The sequence below is a fragment of the Triticum urartu genome, chromosome 2A (assembly GCF_056163025.1).
Source record: "Triticum urartu cultivar PI428250 chromosome 2A, HENAU_Tu73, whole genome shotgun sequence".
Lineage (NCBI taxonomy): Eukaryota > Viridiplantae > Streptophyta > Magnoliopsida > Poales > Poaceae > Triticum > Triticum urartu.
In genome coordinates, this window is record NC_141874.1 from 51,213,162 (window position 1) to 51,230,422 (window position 17,261).

A 17,261-nucleotide genomic window follows, 5' to 3' on the forward strand; every position below is an offset into this window, starting at 1 on the left:
CAATCCAGACTCCAGGGTCTGTCGTTCCATCATATGCCTCTATGTATACGGGTTTGAATCCCGCTGGAAATTCATAATCCAGGACCTCATCGGTGAAACATAGGGGGTGTGCGGCACCCCTGTATTTGGGTGTGCCGGATTCTGATAATGGCTTTATTGCATTGCTTATGAGAGCTTGCTTTCTTGGCCCGTAAATGGACCTGGCTGGGTCATGATGCGAATCCTTAAGTGGGTCGCATGCCGGCTTAAGTGCGGCGCTGCTTGCCGCTTTAAGCTGGCCCTGGGGTCGTCTACCGACCGTGTGGCTTTCTTACTTTTTGAATGCGAGGGCTCTAAGGCCTCCTCGTCGAATTCAGGTAGTAGTTTTCTCCTTGGATAGCTTTTAGTGCGGTGACTGCCGCCGCATTTGTCTGCGGTATTGATTAGTTTACTCCATCTGATCCTGAGTGCATCTTCCACAGTCTTTAGCTTCCGCTTCTGCTTTTTCAGGCTGCATGCGGTTGCAACGAGCCGTTTGTGGAGGTTCTTCTGCTTCGTGGGCTTGTCCGGCGTAGGGTCATCCGGAATGCCATTTTCGCCGGGGGAGGAATGCTCGGTTTCTCTATCCGGGTTGTCTTGTTGGGACAGTTGCTCTGAGGCATGCTCGTCGTCTACCGGCTCATCCTGCTCTATGGCTGGGTCTTTATCGAGGCGGGGCTTAGGTCGGCGTTTACGCCGACGCTTTGATTGTTTTTTGAGAGATCGATCTCCCTCCCCGTTTTCCTTGTTGTTGCTACTTTTAGGGGTATCCACCATGTACACATCGTGAGATGAGGTGGCTGTCCAATGCCCTATAGGCGTTGGTTCTTGGTTGTCTCATGCATCGTCGTCCATACCGTCGATGTCTTCGGAGTCGAAGTCGAGCATGTTGGTTATGTCATCGACAGTGGCTACGAAGTGGGTGGTGGGTGCGTTTTGAATTTCTTCATCGTCCGTATCCCAACCTTGCTGACCGTAGTCCGGCCAGGGCTCTCCTGATAAAGAGAGAGACTTTAGAGAATTCAGGATGTCGCCGAAGGGCGAGTGCTGAAAGATGTCCGCGGCGGTGAACTCCATTATCGGCGCCCAATCGGATTCGATCGGCAGGGGCGCGGGGGGCACGGAGTTCGGAGTTCGAAGAGGAATTCGGCTCCTCGGAGTCACGGGCCATGCGGAGTGCGGGGCTGGAGTTCGACTCGATCGCCTCTGAGATCGCAGCCCCTGAGGCAGCGTCCAACCGCTGATCCTCGATTGGCGCAGTGGGCTCCAAATAAATGGTCGGAACCGATGCGTGTGCGCCCTCCAAGGCGCTGTTCGGCGGCAGAGCTATATCATGCCCATCGAGACAGCGCGGCACGCTTGGCTATGGCTCGAATCCGTCGAAGATCAAGTCACCGTGGATGTCAGCCGTGTAGTTTAGGCTTCCAAACCTGACCTGATGGCCAGGGGCGTAACTTTTGATCTACTCAAGGTGACCAAGCGAGTTGGCCCGCAGTGCGAAGCCGCCGAAGAAGAAGATCTGTCCGGGGAGAAAAGTCTCATCCTGGACTGCATCGTGGTTGATGATCGAAGAAGCCATCGGGCCTGAAAGCGGCGACACAGAGGAACTCTCAATGAAAGCACCAATGTCGGTGTCAAAACCGGTGGATCTCGGGTAGGGGGTCCCGAACTGTGCGTCTAGGATGGATGGTAACAGGAGACAAGGGACACAATGTTTTACCCAGGTTCGGGCCCTCTTGATGGAGGTAAAACCCTATGTCCTGCTTGATTAATATTGATGATATGGGTAGTACAAGAGTAGATCTACCACGAGATCAAGGAGGCTAAACCCTAAAAGCCAGCCTATGGTATGATTGTTGTATGATGAAGTTGTCCTACGGACTAAAACCCTCCGGTTTATATAGACACTGGAGAGGGTTAGGGTTACACAAAGTCGGTTACAATGGTAGGAGATCTTGAATATCTGCATCGCCAAGCTTGCCTTCCACCCCAAGGAAAGACCCATCCGGACACGGGACGAAGTCTTCAATCTTGTATCTTCATAGTCCTAGAGTCCGGCTGAAGGTATAGTCCGGCTACCCGAACACCCCCTAATCCAGGACTCCCTCAATGGGTCTCATGACCCAACAATCATAGCATACAATCAAAGCACATGTGGAAGCTTAACATGTCTGAGTACAGGCATCTATAAATGAAAAAGGCTGAGAAGCCTGACTATCTACCAGATCCTGCCAAGGGCACAAGATCGTAGCTGAGGTATCAAGCTAAACATCGAAGCCCACACAGAACTACTAGCGAGACTGACGTCTCTCCAAAACATAAAATAGGCAAACGTGAGTACAAATGTACCCAGCAAGACTTACATCAGAACTATCTACATATGCATCGGTATCAACAAAGCGGTGGTGGAGTTTAACTGCAGCAAGCCAGCTTTAACTCGGTGGCTATCCTGAACTACGACTGCAAGTAACTCTTTTGAGGTGGCACACACGAGTCCACATATTCACCGTATCAATACACCACTATGGATCCGCTCTCGTCTCCCTACGAGAACGCCATCCATAGCACTCACGCTTATCTTGCGCATTTTAGAGTATCCACTTTCACTTGTCTATGAACTATGCAAGGGGTCCAAGTTTCCATATCCGAGGAATCCGGCTATTCGAATAGATAATGATAACCCTCCAGGGGTGTACTTCTTCACACACACTCTCGCCACTTATCGCCCTGTACACGTCATGTACCTCGGCAACCTTCAAGCGGAAGCCGGGCGAGGGAGTCGGCCACGACCAGACTAACCAACAAGTCTCTAGTCCAGGTTTATCGCCTATTCGGGTTCCATCCGCAAGGAGATCCGGCCGGGGTGTCGCTCATGGCCCCAAACGATGTGTGCAGGGTTCCCAAGCCCACCATCCGGGTGCCACTTGGTACACCGTGCCACTGTGCCTAGTCTGTCCCAAGCCCACCTGTACCGGGTGCCACTTGGTAGACTACTAACACTACCTACAAACACCATAAACTAGTTGCAACTCCTGGACAGAGATCGGGTTGATTAATAAGCCAAGAGGAGTCGAGTTACCGGAACCCAATGTGTGGTAGTAACTGTTCATGGATCACAAACACAGAACTCAGTTCCTAAGGACGGCTGCAATGACACAACCCACCATGTACTCCTACTTGGCCTCTCACCGCTACCTTTACCAAATCGTGTTCACACACTTAGCTCTCTACAGTAGGACATGTTCACCACATTCCAATTCATCCCCAATGAATCAGACCTGACTCAACTCTAAGAAATAGCAGGCATGACAAACAAGCATGAATGAGTAGGCACACCAGGGCTCAAATAACTCCTACTTATGCTAGTGGGTTTCATCTACTTACTGTGGCAATGACAGGTCATGCAGAGGAAAGGGGTTCAGCTACCGCAGCATGTAACAGTTGAAACATTGTTGTCCTAATGCAGTAAAAGAGAGCAGGAGCGAGAGAGTGGGATTGTATAGGAATGAACAAGGGGGTTTTGCTTGCATGGCACTTCTGAAGATGATATAACTCTTCATCGGTGTCATCGAACTCATCGTCGGAACGAACGTCTACCGAGAGGGAACAACCACCGGCAAACACAAAAGGAACCGTAATCAATGCAATGCACATACATATGAATGATATGTCATATTAAGGTACTGAATTGACCTAGTGCAAGAGTTAGCCATATTCATTGAAGTGGAATTCAAACCTATAGCAAATTCCAACTCCAAAACCAATTACCAGTTATTCCATGGTCATGAATTGTCCTATTCAGTGAGGTTAACTTGTTCAAACATACATAAAAATACCATATTCAGATTCTTTGGATTTTTCTGATAATTTTTCATATATAATTTATTTCATTTGGAGTTACGGTTTATTTACTATGAATTTTAGAAGTTTATACTATTTTCTGGAATTTCCTGAGTAAGAATAAATCCAGAAAAACCTATTACTGCGTCAGCATTGCATCATGCTGACCTCAGCAGGTCAACTGACCCAGCCCAGGTCAAACCTGACTAGTGGGACCTGCATGTCAGCGACTCACACTGGTTAGTCCCACAGACAGGTGGGTCCAGTCAACGCTGACTAGGTCAAAGTCAACGCCGACACGTGGGCCACAGGGTTATCACTAATCTAAACAGAAAATTGATCTAACCTAAACATGCGCTAGGGCCCACATGGAAGTGGCCCTGGGGTGTTTATCGGGGTTATTAGTGCTAAATAAACCGGCGCCACATCAGCAGGTGACGCCGGCGACCACAGCAGTGGCGGGATTTGCCGGAGTTGGTCGGGGCGGCGCTACAGGCCGCGACTGGTCGCGCTGAGGGCACCAAGAGGGAACCCGTGCTCCCGCGCATCTAGGGGCGCACGCAGCTAGGCACAGGGAGGCCGGGGTCGACGGCGGCGACCACTTGGGCGGCGGCCGGAGCTACGGGTTTGGGCGGAGCGAGGCTACGGAGCGCCAGGGGCTGGCTGAGGGGCTATGTGGACTCCTGGGGCAGCTAGGAGCTCGCTAGGCTCGTCGGACTGAGCGCAGCAACACGGCAGCGCCATGCCTGGCGTCCATGGCGGACGGCCGCACTCGGTATGGTGGCTAGAACGGCTACAACGCGGGAAAACCATGGGGAGAGAGGGGAAATGTAGGAGAGCTCACAGGGGGGCTAGCGGGGAAGACGGCGAAGTTGGGGAAGCTCTGGGCGCGCCGAATCGGAGCCGGCGATCTTCGGTGCCCGTCGGTGAAGACGACGACGGTGGCGACGAAGCAGGGCCTCCGGGCGTCGCGTATCTCGGTGGAGAGGGAAAGGCAGACGCGACGGAGCTTCTAGGCTCGGCGGCAGGGCGAGGGGTGGTCGGTGGCCTTGGGTACGACGAACGGTGGCGATGGTGGCATTCAGTGGTGAGAGGGAGAGAGGGAGAGAGAGCAGAGGAGGGGGACGAGCTCGAGAGAGAGTGAGAGGGGGTCAGCGGGATCGTGACGACACGGGGAGAATCGTCCACGCGTCCAGGGCTCGTCGGCAAGTAGGAGGTGGCGCGGAGCGCGTGGGCACGCACGGCGGCCACATGCCCTCCTGCCCACTGGCAGGAGGTTGAAGACAGTGGAGGGCCTGGTGGGCTGGGCCAGCAGTGCGAAACCAGGTGGGCTGCAGGTAAGCTCTTCTCTCTCTCTCTCTCATTTCTAATTCTTTCTGTTTTGCATTTTCTGTAATTTGTTTTGATTTAGTTTTAGACACTAAATCATTTTTGTTGCTTCTGATAATTCTTGTAGGGACTAGTTGGATTATTCCAAAGCCCTTCACCAAAATCAGAATTATTGGACATATATTAATTAATTAATAAATATATATGCAATGCAAATAGTTATTGATTTAATTCAAAGGCCCAAAATAAATATCTCTGAGATTCCAAAAATATTGTTTTAAGTTTTACCTATTGCCAATATTTTCAGAGACTAAGAGGAACATTTTCTTGGACTTCTTTGAAAAGATTTTAATGTTGATTATTTTTTAAGTGATTTATGAGGGTTTCAACTAACCTCAATTCAACTTTCAGAATTTAGACATGGTGCATGATGCTCACTCAGGTAATTAGCTACAAGCAAAATCTACACTACAAGAAATATGTCAACTTGTGACCTTGACTATTGGTCACTGAAAGGTCATTGTTTTTCATTTGCGACCTTTTTTGACCAAAAACAGAAGGTCAAAAGCTGGCGGTCGTAAACTGAAATTAACGACCTTCTCTGTGATAAGGTCGTGGACGTTTACGACCAAAATATGCCTACTATTTTGTTTTGGTCACTAGCAACCTCCCCAGGCCACGTAGGCATCCGACGTGGCAATCTGATGTGGCACAAGAATCAGCCTGGTCCAGTTCGGTGTTTATATGGGCCGAGCCCATTAATTCAGCCCATTTATTGTTTGTTTTCTTGCAATTTGGGTAAGCTACACGAGCCAGGCCCTATAATTCGGCCTTTTTATTTCTGGGTTGTGGCCCTTTTTTCCTTTTTCAAATGTGTCCCAATTGTCAGGTTCTGATAAGCGGGTCCCAAATGTCCGATTCTGGTTTGTGGATCTTTGTTGTCATGGCCTTGTTCCTCATATTTCAATATGCCAATAATTAAACAACCAGTATTTAAATCAAAATAGAAAGAAAATAGGTGTAACAAGCCGATTCTAATATACAAATGCGATCAATCTGTTACATCAACAAGAAGCAACAATTTGTTACATCAACAAGAAGCAACAATATGTTACATCAACACATACAAATGCGATCACAGTATAACAAGCTTTATAGGTGTACAATATGTCCAAGTAGAAGACTTCTTTTATGATGTGCCAGCTCCGATGCAGTAGATCTTCACCATCTTGTCCTCTTAACCTGGGATCACAGAAAGTGGATCTTTAGGGGACTGTCAAACAAGAAGTGAAAACTATTACTTAGAACAGACATTGTTTCTCTTTTTTTATCGGTTAGATCAGATATAGTTAAGACATTTCTGAGTCAACAGAAGTAATGAAGATTCAGATCCTAGTGTGGAAAAGGGTAGACACGACAGACACATACAAAGCCAGGTTCTAACAAAAGCTGCCCCAATAAATTCAGTAAACAGTCAGATATTGGAAACTTCATAGCATCAGCTAACTAGAGGTGGAAAAAATAAAATAAACTATGTGCCTTTTATTGCAGACTACGGGTAATGCGGATGATCTACTGCATGTAAGTAGAATATCACAACAATCAGCTGATTCACCGGCTATAGGAGCAATCAGTAAAACGAAACGTAATCCTAGTAGAACAAATTTATGACATCAATGAATACGAGTCAGGTTACCAAATCAAACCAGGCACCAGATCAGCAAAGTCAATGGATCCTAATTGTACTCTAAGATCTGAAGACTCTTCATGAAACTTGAGAAAGGCCAACTACAACAAGAAACCACACTACTTACATGATGGATGTGATACCAGACAACAAACTAAGTAAAAATTGATGCATGGATCAGGGAGGCGCTCACCAGATCTCGAGAACTGAGGGAGATCTTCACAAGCACACTCCCGCAGAGAGGAAACAGAGAGAAGCTGAGAGCGAACATGTATTCGACATTTCTGCCATTTCGATACATGCACGACAAAGAGTGGCGCTCTGTTCTTACCACGGCACAAGCAAGAGATGACCCCAGATGATGCACTGTTTCTCCAGGTCAGACTCAAGGCTCAACCAACTCCGCGGTATGGACGATGGCCCCTCCTTGCTCTGTGCGGACGGCGGGGTGCAGACTCGGAAGCCCTGCACATTGCAACTTGTGTTAATGCAGCAGCAATACAAGGAACTGATATGAAGCAGAGCACAAATTGAGAGGAAGTTGCGGTCCAGGAGCTGACCTTCCAAGGGAGCATCATGGTGCGTCGTGAAGCCTTCATCTGGAATCACAGGTCGGGTTCTCGGCTGTTGCTTTGCTTCCCCATATAGTACACCAGGTTCTCCTAAGATAGCAAACTGAAAACACAAAAATTGATTAGGGAGTTGGTACATAAGAAAAGGAATTCATGCACGAATGGCATATACAACTAAAAAAGCAGGCATCACATATTATTAGAATTGCATATTAGATGGCTGCAAGGTAAGTGTTTCTTCATATAAAGTAACTATAATTAGCACCCAACAGCTAGATAGCATATGGTGGAGAAACTAGTTTCAGCTTATCCAGAAATACTAGCGTTGTGCACACCATGATAAAATCAAAGAATCCAAGAACAAGACACTTGGAGCAAGCAACTGATGTAGTAACAAGCTTTGATGATGCTAAATGCAATAGGTTTGCATAACCTGATTCACAAGGCTTCGAGTAAATCGAGTGCCAAGGGGAAAAACAGAAGCCAAAACCAAGAATTGCAAGATTTAGTATAAAGGATATAACTCAGCATTCAGATATTTCTCATAAGATTGTGCACTAATCCAACACGATAAACAGAAGGTGTCCTCATAGCTTTACTAATACCTGGGAGTATGGAGAGTGGGGTATAGAAACAAAAGCAATCCATTGTCATGTTCTAGGAACTGACTATTAGAGTACATGCTCAGGATATAAGTGGAAGCAGAAGAATATAATGGGATGTCACCATACGTATGTGCATAATAATTGTACTAATATAATCTGACTTGATTTCTTTCTTAAAAAAATTCTTATCAACATGGCTGTCACCATATGTATGTGCATAATAATTGTACGTATATAATCTGACTTGATTTCTTTCTTAAAAAAATTCTTATCAACATGAACAAAGATCATCTAACCAAATAAACTAAAATTTCAAAAGTTATGTGACTTTTGAAAATTCAGTTCATTTAGTTGAACTAAAGAGGGCCACAGAATACTATACAGGGTGCCCATTTGCACTCCTACACTCTAACACACACACACACAAACACACTGTGGGGACTTTTTAGAAATTCAGTAAACTCAGTGAAATTTAGTAAACAAGGAGTAGAGAAGAGAGGTTCAGACTTCAGACCCAATGTAGGCGCTGGTGACGGAGATGATCCAGGCTGTAGGACTTGGAGATGAGCTACAGCAGTGGAGAAAACTTGTAGCCACCGCCACTGCTGCCAGGTAAGCAGGCGCGACCCACTGGACAGCCCAGCCACGGTGTCGCAGCAGCAGCAGCAGCAGGTGTTCAATTAGGAAAGCAACAAGATGCATGATTTGCGTTCAATTAGCCGATGTTGAACATGATTGGTACGATGAAGTGAAGCCCTTCTGCTATGCTGTAAGGATGGAAACTTCCCCTGCACAAGGACAGGAGAAATATGAATCAACTACACATACCTTGATGAACAGAATCAACATCACTTGCATCTCAAAACTAGGCGCTATCACATCAGCAATGATTCTTTTTCTTTTGGTAGAAATATCCTCACATTTGTACTAATAATCAAATCAGGGTATTTTACATCTGATAGTAAAGAGGGGAATTTGTTGGAAATATGCCCTAGAGGCAATAATAAATTAGTTATTATTATATTTCCTTGTTCATGATAATCGTTTATCATCCATGCTAGAATTGTATTGATAGGAAACTCAGATACATGTGTGGATACATAGACAACACCATGTCCCTAGTAAGCCTCTAGTTGACTAGCTCGTTGATCAATAGATGGTTACGGTTTCCTGACCATGGACATTGAATGTCATTGATAACGGGATCACATCATTAGAAGAATGATGTGATGGACAAGACCCAATCCTAAGCCTAGCGCAAAGATCATGTAGTTCGTATGCTAAAGCTTTTCTAATGTCAAGTATCATTTCTTTAGACCACGAGATTGTGCAACTCCCGGATACCGTAGGAGTGCTTTGGGTGTGCCAAACGTAACAACGTAACTGGGTGGCTATAAAGGTACACTACAGGTATCTCCGAAAGTGTCTGTTGGGTTGGCACGAATCGAGACTAGGATTTGTCACTCCGTGTAAACGGAGAGGTATCTCTGGGCCCACTCGGTAGGACATCATCATAATGTGCACAATGTGATCAAGGAGTTGATCACGGGATGATGTGTTACGGAACGAGTAAAGAGACTTGCCGGTAACGAAATTGAGCAAAGGTATCGGGATACCGACGGTCGAATCTCAGGCAAGTAACATACCGATAGACAAAGGGAATTGTATGCAGGATTGATTGAATCCTCGACATCGTGGTCCATCCGATGAGATCATCGTGGAACATGTGGGAGCCAACATGGGTATCCAGATCCCGCTGATGGTTATTGACCGGAGAGTCATCTCGGTCATGTCTGCATGGTTCCCGAACCCGTAGGGTCTACACACTTAAGGTTCGGTGACGCTAGGGTTGTAGGGATATGTATATGCAGTAACCCGAATGTTGTTCGGAGTCCCGGATGAGATCCTGGACGTTACGAGGAGTTCCGGAATGGTCCGGAGGTAAAGAATTATATATACGAAGTGCTGTTTCGGCCATCGGGACAAGTTTCGGGGTCACCGGTATTGTACCGGGACCACCGGAAGGGTCTCGGGGGTCCACCGGGTGGGGCCACCTATCCCGGAGGGCTCCATGGGCTGAAGTGGGAAGGGATCCACCCCAAAGTGGGCTGGGGCGCCACTTTCCCCTAGGGCCCATGCGCCTAAGGGTGGGGAAACCCTAAGGAAGAGTCATAAGAGGGGAAGGCACCTCCTAGGTGCCTTGGGGAGGAGGGATTCCTCCCTTGGCCGCCGCCCCCCTAGGAGATTGGATCTCCTAGGGCCGGCGCCCCCCCTAGGCCCCCCTATATATAGTGGGGGAAATGGAGGACTTCTCACCTTGGCCTTTGGTGCCTCCCTCTCCCTCTCCAACACCTCCTCCTCCTCCATAGTGCTTAGCGAAGCCCTGCCGGAGTACTGCAGCTTCACCACCACCACGCCGTCGTGCTGCTGCTGGAGCCATCTTCCATCAGCCTCTCCTCCCCCCTTGCTGGATCAAGAAGGAGGAGACGTCACTGCTCCATGCGTGTGTTGAACGCGGAGGTGCCGTCCGTTCGGCGCTAGGATCATCGGTGATTTGGATCACGACGAGTACGACTCCATCAACCCCGTTCTCTTGAACGCTTCCGCGCGCGATCTACAAGGGTATGTAGATCCACTCCTCCCTCGTTGCTAGATGACTCCATAGATAGATCTTGGTGACACGTAGGAAAATTTTGAATTTATGCTACGTTCCCCAATAGTGGCATCATGAGCTAGGTCTATGCGTAGTTTCTATGCACGAGTAGAACACAAAGTAGTTGTGGGCGTTGATTTTGTTCAATATGCTTGTAGTTACTAGTCTTATCTTGATTCGGAGGCATCGTGAGATGAAGCGGCCTGGACCGACCTTACACGTACTCTTACGTGAGACTGGTTCCACCGACTGACATGCACTAGATGCATAAGGTGGCTAGCGGGTGTCTGTCTCTCCCATTTTAGTCGGATCGGATTCGATGAAAAGGGTCCTTATGAAGGGTAAATAGCAATTGGCATATCACGTTGTGGTATTTGCGTAGGTAAGAAACGTTCTTGCTAGAAACCCATAGCAGCCACGTAAAACATGCAAACAACAATTAGAGGACGTCTAACTTGTTTTTGCAGGGTATGCTATGTGATGTGATATGGCCAAGAAGAATGTGATGAATGATATGTGATGTATGAGATTGATCATGTTCTTGTAATAGGAATCACGACTTGCATGTCGATGAGTATGACAACCAGCAGGAGGCATAGGAGTTGTCTTTATTTATTTATTTATGACCTGCGTGTCAACATAAACGTCATGTAATTACTTTACTTTATTGCTAACCGTTAGCTGTAGAAGTAGAAGTAATAGTTGGCGAGACAACTTCATGAAGACACGATGATGGAGATCATGATGATGGAGATCATGGTGTCATGCCGGTGACGATGATGATCATGGAGCCCCGAAGATGAAGATCAAAAGGAGCAATATGATATTGGCCATATCATGTCACTATTTGATTGCATGTGATGTTTATCATGTTTATACATCTTATTTCCATAGAACAACGGTAGTAAATAAGATGATCCCTCATTAAAATTTCAAGAAAGTGTTCCCCCTAACTGTGCACCGTTGCGAAAGTTCGTCATTTCGAAGCACCACGTGATGATCGGGTGTGATAGATTCTTACGTTCGAATACAACGGGTGTTGACGAGCCTAGCATGTACAGACATGGCCTCGGAACACATGCAAAACACTTAGGTTGATTTGACGAGCCTAGGATGTACAGACATGGCCTCGGAACACAAGAGACCGAAAGGTCGAGCATGAGTCGTATGGTAGATACGAACAACATGAAGATGTTCACCGATGATGACTAGTCCGTCTCACGTGATGATCGGACACGGCCTAGTTGACTCGGATCATGTAATCACTTAGATGACTAGAGGGATGTCTATCTGAGTGGGAGTTCATAAGATGAACTTAATTATCCTGAACATAGTCAAAAGATCTTCGCAAATTATGTCGTAGCTCGCGCTTCAGTTCTACTGTTTAGTTATGTTCCTAGAGAAATTTAGTTGAAAGTTGATAGTAGCAATTATGCGGACTAGGTCCGTAAACTGAGGATTGTCCTCATTGCTTCATAGAAGGCTTATGTCCTTAATGCACCGCTCATAGTGCTGAACCTGAACGTTGTCTATGGATGTTAAACGTCTTAGAGTTGAGGCACCAAAGACGTTTTGAAACATCGCGAAACATATGAGATGTTTCGAGGGCTGAAATTGGGATTTCAGGCTTGTGCCCACGTCAAGAGGTATAAGACCTCCGACGATTTTCTTAGCCTGCAAACTAAGGGAGAAAAGCTCAATTGTTGAGCTTGTGCTCAGATTGTCTGAGTACAACAATCATTTGAATCGAGTGGGAGTTGATCTTCCAGATGAGAAAGTGATGTTTCTCTGAAGTCATTACCACCAAGCTGCTAGAGCTTCATGATGAACTATAATATATCAGGGACATATATGATGATCCTTGAGATATTCGTGATGTTTGACACCACAAAAGTAGAAATCAAGAAGGAGCATCAATTGTTGATGGTTGGTGAAACCACTAGTTTCAAGAAGGGCAAGGGCACGAAGGGATACTTCATGAAACGGCAATTCAGCTGCTGCTCTAGTGAAGAAACCCAAGGTTGAACCCAAACCCGAGACTAAGTGCTTCTGTAATAAGGGGAACAGCCACTGGAGCAGAATTACCCTAGATACTTGGTAGATGAGAAGGCTGGCAAGGTCGATAGAAGTATATTGGATATACATTGTGTTAATGTGTACTTTACTAGTACTCCTAGTAGCACCAGGGTATTAGATACTGGTTCGGTTGCTAAATGTTGGTAACTCGAAATAAAAGCTACGAAATAAACGGAGACTAGCTAAAGGTGAGCTGACGATATGTGTTGGAAGTGTTTCCAATGTTGATATGATCAAGCATCGCACGCTCCCTCTACCATCGAGATTGGTGTTTGCGTTGAGCATAGACATGATTGGATTATGTCTATCGCAATACGGTTATTCATTTAAGGAGAATAATGGTTACTCTCTTTATTTGAATAATACCTTCAATGGTCTTGCACCTAAAATGAATGGTTCATTGAATCTCGATCATAGTGATACACATGTTCATGCCAAAAGATATAAGATAGTAATGATAGTACCACCTACTTGTGGCACTGCCACTTAAGTCATATTGGTATAAAACGCATGAAGAAGCTCCATGTTGATGGATCTTTGGGCTCACTTGTTTTTGAAAAGTTTGAGACATGCAAACCATGTCTATTGGTGTATATGCATGAAGAAACTCCATGCAAATGGACCGTTTGGACTCACTTGATTTTGAATCACTTGAGACATGCAAATCATACCACATGGGAAAGATGACTGAAAGCCTCATTTTCAGTAAAATGGAACTAGAAAGCAACTTGTTGGAAGTAATACATTTTGATGTGTGCACTCCAATGAGTGCTGAGGCATGTAGTGGATATCGTTATGTTCTTACTTCACAGATGATTTGAGTAGATGTTGAGTATATTTACTTGATGAATCACGAGTCTGAATTATTGAAAGGTTGAAGTAATTTAGGGTGAAGTTGAAAGATCGTCGTGACAAGAGGATAGAAGATCTATGATATGATCATAGAGATGAATATCTGAATTACGAGTTTGGCACAAAATTAAGTCATTGTGGAAATTGTTTCACAACTAATACAGCCTGGAACAGCATAGTGTGATGGTGTGTCCGAAAATCATAACTGCACCCTATTGGATATGATGCATACCATGATGTCTCTTATCGAATTACCACGATAGTTTATGGGTTAGGCATTAGAGATAACCACATTCACTTTAAATAGGGCACCATGTAATTCTGATGAGATGACACCGTATGAACTATGGTTTAGAGAAACCTAAGCTGTCATTTCTTAAAAGTTTGGGGCTGCGACGCTTATGTGAAAAAGTTTCAGGCTGATAAGCTCGAACCCAAAGCGGATAAATGCATCTTCATAGGACACCCAAAACAGTTGGGTATACCTCCTGTCTCAGATCCGAAAGCAATAAGGGATTGTTTCTAGAATCGGGTCCTTTCTCGAGGAAAAGTTTCTCTCGAAAGAATTGAGTGGGAGGATGGTGGAGACTTGATGAGGTTATTGAACCGTCTCTTCAACTAGTGTGTGGCAGGGCACAGGGAGTTGTTCCTGTGGCACCTACACCAATCGAAGTGGAAGCTTATGATAGTGATCATGAAACTTCAGATCAAGTCACTACCAAACCTCGTGGGATGACAAGGATGCGTACTACTTCAGAGTGGTACGTAATCCTGTCTTGGAAGTCATGTTGCTAGACAACAATGAACCTACGAGCTATGGAGAAGCGATGGTGGGCCCGGATTCCGATAAATGGCTCGAGGCCATAAAATCCGAGAGAGGATCCATGTATGAAAACAAAGTGTAGACTTTGGCAGAATAGCTCGATGGTCGTAAGGCTGTTGAGTGCAGATGGATTTTAAAAGGAAGACGGACAATGATGGTAAATGTCACCATTAAGAAAGCTCGACTTGTCGTTAAGAAGTTTCCCGACAAGTTCAAGGAGTTGACTACGGTGAGACTTTCTCACTCGTAGCGATGCTAAGAGTCTGTTGGAATTATATTAGCGATTACTGCATTATTTATGAAATCCTGCAGATAGGATGTCAAAACATTGTTTCCTCGATGATTTTCTTGAGGAAAGGTTGTATGTGATACAACCGGAAGGTTTTGTCAATCCTGAAAGATGCTAATAAGTATGCAAAGCTCCAGCAATCCTTCTGAGGACTGGAGTAAGCATCTCGGAGTTGGAATGTATGCTTTGATGAGATGATCAAAGATTTTGGGTGTATAAAAAGTTTATGACAAACTTGTATTTCCAAAGAAGTGAGTGGGAGCACTATAGAATTTCTGATGAATATATGTTGATGACATGTTGTTAATCAGAAATGACATAGAATTCTGGAAAGCATATAGGGTTATTTGGAAAGTGTTTTTCAATGGAAAGCCTGGATTAAGCTACTTGAACATTGAGCATCAAGATCTATAAGGATAGATCAAAACGCTTAATGGTACTTCAAATGAGCACATACCTTGACATGATCTTGAAGGTGTTCAAGATGGATCAGTCAAAGAAAGAGTTCTTGCCTGAGTTGTAAGGTATGAAGTTAAGACTTAAAGCTCGACCACGGCAGAACAGAGAGAAAGGACGAAGGTCGTCCCCTATGCTTAAGACATAGGCTCTACAATATGCTATGCTGTGTACCGCACCTGAAATGTGCCTTGCCATGAGTCATTCAAGGGGTACAAGAGTGATCTAAGAATGGATCATAGGACAACGGTCAAAGTTATCCTTAGTAACTAGTGGACTAAGGAATTTTCTCGATTATGGAGGTGGTAAAAGAGTTCGTCGTAAAGGGTTACGCCAATGCAAACTTTGACACTAATCCAGATTATTCTGAGTAGTAAACTGGATTCGTATAGTGGAACAGTTATTTGGAATAGCTCCAAATGTAGTGTAGTAGTTGCATCTACAAGATGACATAAGAAATTTGCGGAGTACATACGGATCTGAAAGATTCAGACCCGTTGACTATAACATCTCTCACAAGCATAACATGTTCAATCCCAGAACTCATCGAGTGTTAATCACATGGTAATGTGAACTAGATTATTGACTCTAGTAAACTCTTTGGGTGTTAGTCACATGGGGAAGTGACCTTGAGTGTTAATCACATGGCGATGTGAACTGGATTATTGACTATAGTGCAAGTGGGAGACTGTTGGAAATATGCCCTAGAGGCAATAATAAATTAGTTATTATTATATTTCCTTGTTCATGATAATCATTTATTATCCATGCTAGAATTGTATTGATAGGAAACTCAGATACATGTGTGGATACATAGACAACACCATGTCCCTAGTAAGCCTCTAGTTGACTAGCTCGTTGATCAATAGATGGTTACGGTTTCCTGACCATGGACATTGAATGTCATTGATAACGGGATCACATCATTAGAAGAATGATGTGATGGACAAGACCCAATCCTAAGCCTAGCACAAAGATCATGTAGTTCGTATGCTAAAGCTTTTCTAATGTCAAGTATCATTTCCTTAGACCATGAGATCGTGCAACTCCCGGATACCGTAGGAGTGCTTTGGGCGTGCCAAACGTCACAACGTAACTGGGTGGCTATAAAGGTACACTACAGGTATCTCCGAAAGTATCTGTTGGGTTGGCACGAATTGAGACTGGGATTTGTCACTCCGTGTAAACAGAGAGGTATCTCTGGGCCCACTCGGTAGGACATCATCATAATGGGCACAATGTGATCAAGGAGTTGATCACGGGATGATGTGTTACGGAACGAGTAAAGAGACTTGCCGGTAACGAGATTGAACAAAGGTATCGGGATACCGACGGTCGAATCTCAGGCAAGTAACATACCGATAGACAAAGGGAATTGTATCCGGGATTGATTGAATCCTCGACATCGTGGTTCATCCGATGAGATCATCGTGAAACATGTGGGAGCCAACATGGGTATCCAGATCCCGCTGATGGTTATTGACCGGAGAGTCATCTCGGTCATGTCTGCATGGTTCCCGAACCCGTAGGGTCTACACACTTAAGGTTCGGTGACGCTAGGGTTGTAGGGATATGTATACGCAGTAACCCGAATGTTGTTCGGAGTCCCGGATGAGATCCCGGACATCACGAGGAGTTCCAGAATGGTTCGGAGGTAAAGAATTATATATAGGAAGTGCTGTTTCGGCCATCGGGACAAGTTTCGGGGTCACCGGTATTGTACCGGGACCACTGGAAGAGTCTCGGGGGTCCACCGGGTGGGGCCACCTATCCCGGAGGGCCCCATGGGCTGAAGTGGGAAGGGAGCCAGCCCAAAGTGGGCTGGGGCGCCACTTCCCCCTAGGGCCCATGCGCCTAAGGGTGGGGAAACCCTAAGGAAGAGTCCTAAGAGGGGAAGGCACCTCCTAGGTGCCTTGGGGAGGAGGGATTCCTCCCTTGGCCGCCGCCCCCCTAGGAGATTGGATCTCCTAGGGCCGGCGCCCCCCCTAGGCCCCCCTATATATAGTGGGGGAGATGGAGGACTTCTCACCTTGGCCTTTGGTGCCTCCCTCTCCCTCTCCA